We start from the raw sequence: 9,559 nt of genomic DNA, 5'->3' as shown, positions 1-9,559 counted from the left end.
GGTCCGAGCAGTAGCTAAGAGGTAATACTAAAAACCCTTTCTTACCCTTTGCTGTCACTGTCATCCTTCCCCTCAGAAAGAGACCTACTTCCTGTGTATCTGTCTTTTAATTGACTTTCTGTTCTGCCTTCTCATCACTGCCTGTCTGTACAGACCTCCAGGTCTCTATGGTTGGTGTTGAGATTAAAGGCTTGTGTCTCCTTGGTGCTGGTGTCCTTGAACACACAGAGATCTGCCTGTCCTGTGATCGGGATTAAAGGTGTGTGCCATCACCGCCCAGCTTCTGCTATGGCTTGCTATTAGCTCTGACCCCCAGGCAACTTTATTTATTAACATACAAATAAAATCACATTTCAGTACAAATAAAATATCATCATAATATATACCACATTTTCTTTATCCTTTCGTTAGCAGACAGGGAGGCTGACTCTATAACTTATAATGGCTAGTATGGCCATAAGCATGGATGTGCAGGTGTCTCTATGGTATGTTGCCTCAGCTATATACCCAGGAGTGGTATGGATTAGTTTTTTAGTTTTTGTTTTTTGTAGTGGCTAGGTTCATTGCATTCATCCTGCCCCCTCCTCCCAAACACTGGGATGACATGCCTAGGCCATAATGGCTGTCTAGGAAATTTTTATCAAAGAGTTCTGCATTGATGAGACGAATGCCACCAACAAGCAACACCCAGGATTGTGTCTCAATGATGGAAAATAGGACAGCGTAATTGTCAATGGTGTTTGCATCACAGAAGATAAAACACAACTGAAGTATCATGGGTGTGCTGCTCTGAGTTCAGATACAACCAGGCTCCTCCTTGATAAGCACCTAGTTTCCTGGGGGTGCTGTTTTCCCTAGCTGTAACTACAGACACTGTGTGTCCTGCTCCTGGAGGGCACGGGGCTGGAGAATCTACACAGAGACTCGAGGAAACTCTGCTCAACCCTACCACTGTCCTTTGCCTGTTTCCCGACTCACTGTAGAAATAATCAGACCTGCAGCCAATCAGATGGGTTGTAGGTCAGTTCCACAGTCCTGGGGAGACTGTGCCACCTGACAGCCTCTGTATCCTCCAAGCTATTCCCTTGTCAGAAGTCCTGGGTTCACTCTTCTGCCCCCTTGCCTTTTCACTCCTATTTAACAGACAGCTTAGCAGGCATCTCTTTACCCATAATGCCTCCTGTCTTCGGGTGGTGGCTTTTTCTCTTCTTTGCCTGCCCTGCTGGGTGGCCCCCTTGTAGTAAAGGAGGAATTACTGAATCCCAGAGGTACGTGCCCTAAGGTGTCCCTGGGGAGCATTCCTTGTGTCCCAGCATCTCTTGGTGCCTTGGCTGTTTTCACAGTAGGCTGTTCAACACCCACTCTTAAAGCCCGACACATCTGACATGCCCAACTTCCTGCCTTCCATCTTCATTTCTCCTATGGACCTCCAGTGTACTTCACTTTTACTTCCCTTCGTACTCTTAGCCATTCTGGCTTTGTACAATAAGCTTAAATACCCATCTCTTGCCCGAGCTGGTTAAGAGCCCCTATCCTTTGTGTTGCCTATTCACCAGGCCCAGCCAGCCCAGGCCAGCATAGCAGATGTACAACAACCTGGGCTGTCGTCACCTGAGCTCCCAGACAAGCTCCAGTTTATAATCTTCTAGCAAGCTCACTTCTGATATAGCGATCCACAGGGATCCTATTTTTATATTTGCTGAATACTTCATGTCTGCATTTAAACCTCATTGTGAATTCCCTTCCACTGCTAAATTTAAGCTCTGTCACACCGGACCAGCCGTTCCTTCCCAGTTCCACTGTACATGTGGAGACAGCTTGTGGGAATGCATGATGGATGCTTTCAACAATGAGTGCTCACTGTTTTAGTTCCTGGGCCTGTAACCAGGCCTGTATAAGCTGATTGAATCACACATGAATTACATGTGTAATTCTTTATTTGTCTTTCACTTTCCAAGCCACACTAGTCACAGTACACTATGCATGCTTGCTTTTCAATGTTTGTTAGTATATTCTTTAAAAATGAGTTAATTTTTAACTGATATACAACTGTAAGAGTGCATATATTAATGAGGAACTGTGCAATGTTTCAATATGTGTTTATATTATGTACTTGGGTGAGAAATTATACCTTTCTCACTTCTTAGTGGCAAAACATTCAAAATCCCGTCTTCAAGTTTTTTGAAGTATACAGTACACAATCGCTGTCTACAGTATCTAAGACAATTTGAGTGTAGTGAATTATTCTCCTTCAAATAAAAAGGCAAGAAAGATCAATTATGTTACAAGAATATGAGCTAGACATGGTGCTGTGTGCCTATAATCCCAGCATACAGGAGGCTGAAGCAGGATTGCCAAGTTTGAGGCCAGGTTGGATTTTGTATCGAGTTCAAGACCAACCTTACCTACAGAATGAGTTTGAGGCCAGCCTTGGCTAGAGTGAGCTCCTGTGTCAAAACACTTGAAAAGCACCATGGCATTCATATGATATGCATTTTTAAATTTCTTTTGTGTGTACATACTCATGTGTATGTGTACAGGTGTGTGTGTGTGTGTGTGTGTGTGTGTGTGTGTGTGTGCGTGCGCGTGTGCACGCGCGCATGTAAGCCAGAGTCAATGTTGGGTATCTTCCTCAATCACTCTCCTTGTTTTTTGAGATGGGATTCTCTTACTGAATTTGTGGCTCAGCAATCAGGCTAGACTAGCTGGGCAGTGAGCCCTAGGGACTAGGGGCTGTCTCATTGCAGTCTCCTTACAAGCACACTCCTCTGTGCCTGGGTTCTTAAGGGTGTTGGGTATCAGATCTCAGGCTGCCATGCTTGTGTGGCTAACACTTTCCTGACTGAGCCATATCTCCAGTCTCTTTAACCTTGTCTGTTTCTGGCAATTTCCTCTTGTACTACGTGAGACTATCAATAGGAATATTCTTCCCATGAAATGCCAATGAAAATCAACTAACTGAAAATCAGCGTCAAAGGGGAATAATGCTGCATTTAGAAAATTTCCACACCATTGACTTTTACTTTAGTCTCGGTAAAAGGATTAATGCATCCAGCTCTCTGTGCATAGGTTCAGACCCAGGAGGAGTTTTCTGAGCAAGCAGAGCAGGCTGTGGAAGTGGCTCCCATGGCTTCTCTGGATGAAAAGTTACAGGGCACTGGAGCCAATGAGCCATCAATCCAGTGAGCCCCACAAGTAGCCAATTAGGAGACTAATTAGAGGCAACTGCTGTGCTCCATTTAGATAAAGACAACCTGGATTTTTCCTCTTACAAAGTAGGAAGGATGTCATCTCAAAACCACAGCAAAATGTATTTGGGCAAAGAGATGCCAGCAGGTTTTTAGGCCCCTCTCCCTCAGGTTCTTTGAGTAATTTCAAGTTTTCAATGTCAATGACATATAGCCAGGAGGGCTTAGTGATAACCCTTAGTGGTTATCTGATTGTTAGGGCCATTATCTCTGGGGTAAAGAGGAGATTCTCAGCTGTAAACAGTAATAGGATCAAATCCCGCACCAATCCATGAACAGGACGAATAGGGTGTGTGTGTGTGTGTGTGTGTGTGTGTGTGTAAAACCACGGTTTTGTTCTATTTCAAATTTGCTATTTATTTCAGTGGGTTATATTAATTTACATAAAATTTGCTCCCACAGAGAAAAGCGAATAGTGGTCTTTAAACATTCTCCATTATTTAGATTGCCCTTATCTGCATCTGTCTGTGTGACTGACAGTGAGGAGGCATTCAGCCAAGCTGTGGGACAATACCCTCTAATGACTAGACAGGCTTCAGGGAGAGAGGGTATATTTCTGAGTAATTGGTCCAAGTGGGGTTTTAATTAAAATAAATGACAGTGGCCATCTAGACCTTGCTAGGTAGCATAGGCTGGACTGAAAAGCGACAGTTTATTCATCCCAGACAGAAATGTTTCAATCATTAGGCAATTATGCAAATGGTATTATTAATATTAACACTACCTGTTTCTTTCTTCCTTTGTTCCTAATGAAGGTCAGTTGTATCTTATTTGACATGTTCAGCTCCTGAGCTGTGAACCCTCCCTAGCCCCTGACTTAAAATGATGTTTTCCCTGAGACTCCTAAGACCTGTGGGAACCCGCTGAGCCTTTCACAGAATGCAAATAAAACTGAGGCCAGAGGGTAACAAGGCCAGGGTGACAAGCCTTGTCAAAGTACTCCTTCCAAGGCGCCAATCAAGTAGAGGGCTAATTATGGCAGGAAGGCAGGGGAGTAAACTGCTTGGGCCTCCACTGAAGTCTGTTCTGTTATGGACAGACAGGACTCAGTGGGCTCCAGGAAGCTCTTGGCCTCTATCCTGTTTCACTTCCCAAAGCTTTGTCTGAACACAGGTTTCTGCTATAACAAATGCGAAGTGTACATCTTGAGGAAAGGGAACTTGTTTCCTGTAGGGTGAACAGTTGGGATTTGGGGAAGCCAGCCCCTTTCATTACCTTGAGTGGCCTTCCTGAGGGACAGACTCCCTAGAGGCAGGAAGAATGAGGACAGAGTAGGGAGGGCACCAGCACAAGATGGAAGGCACAGGATCGCAATGTGGGAGCATTTCCTCAGCTGCATCCTGCCCTGATTTTATGTCTTGCTCTCTACCTGTCAGAACATCAGGCTTTTTTTTTTTTTTTTTTTTTTTTTTTTTTTGCTAAGCAGACGTGAAAAGCCTACATATGGAAGAGAGCTGGTGACTTGTTTGTTTTGGGGACAGGGTGTCACGAAATCCAGGCCATGCTCACACTATGGAGCCCTCTGAACTCCATCCTCTGCCTCTGTCTCTCACATGCTGGGTTACAGGTGTGTACCACATGCTCCCCCAAGCCTGCTGCTTTGTAGGTTAGACTGGACACCAGAGCTTGTATGTCTTAGAAACGCGAATGTGGACAGTCTGCACTGGGAACCTCTAAGTTAGTGAGACCCTCACACCCGAACAGGTCTGAGTCTGGAGAGGGTGGGTTGGAACAAGTGTCTGGGGCTGGCTGTGGTGAAAGAGCACCAGAAGGTCTCTGACCTGGGTCCTACCCTGTTGTGCTTTCAGGCCCCAGGTCCTCCATCTCCAGGGCTCTTACACTTCAGTGTGCACAGGTTGCTTAGGAGAAGTCCTAATGTGCAGACTCCTAGATTTGGGCTTCAGGTTCTGAACCTGGCACTACAGGATAGGGCTAGCACATGTATTTCCACAATTGTTTATCAGGATGAGCAATTGTTTAAGAGCTTTGGCAGGTGGCAGAGAGGCAGACTCTGAGGAAGCTTGACTGGGTTCCCATCTGCTGCCCTGGAACATTCTAGAGCTGCCACCTAGTGTCCGATCTTTGGTGGTTGTTGCTGTCTATTGTACAATTTCCACATCTATAAACTAGAGGAGGAAAAGTACTTCTTTTACGGATCTGTGTGGATTAAAAGAAGCTAAGCCATATGGAGGTCATTTTTATAGCCCACAGACTCAGGCAGCAGTGCTAGGCAGCCGCAGAGTCATTGAACATACATGAAAAGTGAGTCCCCTTGGATGAGCAAGTCACAGGAGGCCTGCCTGCTGGCAATACCCCTAGAAGAGGCACAGTCTGAGAGGTGTGACTCCCAGATAAGCTTTCTCTCCTCATCTTTCTCACTTAAAGTACACAATGACTACAGGGCAACCAGCTGCAGAGAGAGGGCTTTAAGGCAGGCAGGAAGTGGGGGCAGGGCTGTGCTTACGACCACCTCTGTAGAGGGTGGGAAGGGTGAAGAGAGCCCTTCTGGGGACTAGACAGGGCTTGGGATTGAACAACACAGGAGGTAAGATGGAATCCCATCAGGTGTTCTTCTCTTGGTATATCCTTCGTGTTTATTTACTTTATTTTTATATTGTGAAGTGTTATGTGTATTTATATCAGTGATGTGTATGTGCACATGTGTGGTGGTGCCTGTGGAGACCAGAAGAGGGTGTTAGATTTCCTGAGCCAGACTCACAGTGGAAATGCACTGGGATCTGCTGAACAATAGAATGTGCTCTTATCTTTCCAGCCTCTATACGTATGCACTTTTAAAGCAAGTATTTTTCAGTGGCTGTCCCAAGGTTTAACACGTACATCTAAAAATAATCTAAATACACCCTTACATAATACTACACAACTGCTTTTTATGGTAATATGTACCCGCCCCATCCTTTCCATCTTCGTGTCAATCACTCCACTTATCTGTATGCTGTGGTCATATTATCACCACACAATTATCACTTTCAAGAGAAATTATTCTACCTTCATTTATTTTTTCTTTTGTTCTTTGCATAGGTTAGAGTTTCTAGCTCTTGTATTTTCTTCTTTCTAAACTTCTTCCTTCTCCTCCTTCTCTTCTTTTGGGCAGTGAAGTAGTGTGTGTGTGTGTGTGTGTGTGTGTGTGTGTGTGTGTGTGTGTGTGTCTTAATGTGCATTAGTGTTTTGCCTGCATGTATGTCTGTGTGTAGGTGTCAGATCTTGGAGTTAGACAGTTGTGAGCTGCCATGTGGATGCTGGGAATTAAACCTGGGTCCTCTGGAAGAGCAGTCAGTGCATCCAACTGCTGAGCCATCTCTCCAGCCCCATGAGCATATTTTATTGTCTTTACTCTTGAAGGAAAATTCCACTGGCTGTAGAAATTGAGGTTGGCAGTCATTTTCTTTTAGCATTTCAAACATTATACACTGCTGTTCTTATGGTGTCTGTAATCTAACCCATCCTTATGGTGTCTCTCTCTGTACTGACATTACTTGTCTGGTTTTGCACATTGTATAACTTTCCCACCATCTGTATCAAATCACAACTCTTCTAAATTACCTACCTGATAATATAAACACCCATGTCATACCTGAGTGTGGGTTCCATGATTGTTTTATCTCTTTAAATTTAGCCATTTCTTTCCTTTTGCAACTTGTTATTTTATTGTAGAAAACTGGGTTTTAGGGATTGTGACTAATCTGTTTTTAGTAGAAAGGTTTGTGTCAATCTTGCTGGGAGATGGGTTATATCTTTACTATAGCTGTAAATACCAGGGAAATCAAATTCCTCCAGGGTCCTTGCCTGCGGCTTGGGAATTTTCCTTTTGGTTTTTCCCAAGAGAAAGCCTATGTTTTGCAAGATATTTTGTGTAGAGGAGGGGAGGGGAGGGGGGAGGGGGTGTCAATTCAGTTACTTTACTGGAGACATGGTGAATGTATGAGGTGTAAGAGTAGAAGCTGGTTCCTGGCATTTTGCAGGCCGGACAGATTGTAGGTTGAAAGCTTTCTGACCGGGATGGTGTTCCAATCCCACTGCTGGAAGCTTTCCCTGGTTACAGAAGATGGCGGGTCAGGCTCTGTATCCCGTGCTGCTAGGAGTCTTCGATATAGGGTCTCTCAAAGATCCCCATTGGGCTGCCTCGTCCAGCCTTGCTATGAGGGTTTGTGCTTAGTCTTATTGTAACTTATTATGCCATATTTGGTTGATGTCCCTGGGAGGTCTTTTTTTTTTTTTTTTTGAGGGAAAATGGAGGAGTGGATCTTGGGGAGAGGGGAGGTGAGAGGAGTCTGGGGAGAGTGGAGAGAGGAGAAACTGCAGTTGGGATATAATGTATGAAAGAGGAATAAAAAATTATAAACTTCCTTTTTAAAAATTTGCAAATAAACAAAAACATTACAGACTAAATTTAACCAGAAAAAAATCAAAAGAGTGGACGCTGGGGGCATTCTGAAATGGCCACTCTAGGTTGGCCTCTTGCTCCTCTAGGACTTCTTCCCAAAGTTCTGCTTCTGTCCCCTGTGGTGTTCCCAGTCAGCTTCCTTGACTCCTCTTTGCTGTTCACTGGATTCTCCTGAGCTGAGGGGTGAGGGCCTTCACCTTGGAGTAGTCTTATTAGGGAGGAGAAAGTCAGGGGTTCCAGGGACTGTCTTCCTCCTCTGCCTAGGGCCATGGAGCTCCCCGGATCCTGTAAGAGCCTGCTGGTACCCCTGCCAGTCCCCTGCAGGTCACACTGTAGGCTACTCTTAGCCTCCCTTATCAGATACTTCCTCATTGCCTCATCCACGGCATCTGGTTGCAACTGCTTTGGGCTGTTGGAGGTTCTCTGGGTGAGTTTGGGTTGTTCTGTTCAGACAGGCTCCAAAAGTGTCACTTTTTTTTTTTTTTTTTGAGCTGAGGATCCAACCCAGGGCCTTGTGCTTGCCAGGCAAGCGCTCTACCACTGAGCTAAATCCCCAACCCCCAAAAGTGTCACTTTCGTTGTCTGGCTTTGTTGTTTGGAGGATTTGAGTAAGCTCTTGTCTGCCACAGATGAACACACAGCATCTTCTGTGTGTTCTATCCATGGAAACGTAAGTACTGGTTTCCACAGTGAAGCTGCACTTCCACCCTGTAGAGTCTGGAACAAGGACCCCAGTGCACTTTATTCCGCACCCAGTAGCTCCTGTGGGAGCACATTGCTGCGGAATGAACAGTTCATGCTGATACAACAGGCTAAACAGGGGTGCTATAGAAAAGTCACATAAACCCTTGACTAATGGGACCACCCAGTCATCGGAAGTGGTTGTGGCCAGGGTTTGAATTGAAGTGGTTCTTTTCTGTGGTCAGCATGGAGTAATTAGAAGATTCTGCAAAAGATAACATGAGCAGGGGCCTAGAAAAAACTGAAGCGTCTGGGGCTGGCAGCATCAGACTCAAAACTTGCTGTCTGAACAGGCACAGAGGAAAAACTGAGGCAAGCTATCTTGACTCTCCTTATTTGTTTTGATACAGGGTTTCATGATGGCACTGAACTCCCGAGTGCCAGACTGAGGCATGTGCCACCACACCACCTGGGCTGTCACATAACAACAGTCTAAGGCTCTGGCTCACTGCATGCACAGCCTGCGACAGAACCAGGGCCCACAGACAGCCTGTGGGATGGTGGTTAGATATAACACACGTGTGCTGAGATTAGAGGAGAATTAGAGAAACTAGGGTGAGAACCTTGGAGAGGCCAGAGAATACAGTGGGACACACAGAAGTCAAGAGGAAAGTCCGGTCATGGGCAAGGAAATGACGATGAAGCCACTTGTCTCTTCCTCTAACTCCCGCCTGCCTCCAAACTGCAGATCTGTGTGTGGTGTTGTCTACACACAGTGGGCATGAAGGACCTACTTCTAGTCAGCACTAAGGAGTTTCTTTTTAATGGTGGGAAGAGCTGTAAATGTTCTGTAAGCAACACTTCCTAGTTAAGTGTCTACATTTATGAGCTGATTCTCGTTCTTGGAATTCGGTGCAGACAATCTGCGTTGGCCACAGGGTCCTAGTGGAAACTGAGTTTAGTATATGAAGGTAGCATTACTTCAGCCACAGCTGCCAATGGTTCATTCTGCCTTTTCTAAATCAATACACGACAGGCAAAGGCATGAACATATTTAGATCTCTGCATTTGTGTGTGTATGTGTGTGTGTGTGTGTATTTTCTTGGCGTGCATATACAAAGTACAATCACCATGAGTCACACTCAGCGTCCAGTGGCTTGTTTCTGAGACTGTAGAGCTAATGCTTAAAGTGCATGCTTAGGAAGTGTCTTCTACAGAACAGAGACTT

This window comes from Onychomys torridus, chromosome 3, assembly GCF_903995425.1.
Source record: "Onychomys torridus chromosome 3, mOncTor1.1, whole genome shotgun sequence".
NCBI classification, from domain to species: domain Eukaryota; kingdom Metazoa; phylum Chordata; class Mammalia; order Rodentia; family Cricetidae; genus Onychomys; species Onychomys torridus.
The sequence above is the reverse complement of the archived record's forward strand: the minus strand, read 5'-3'. Positions refer to the sequence as shown.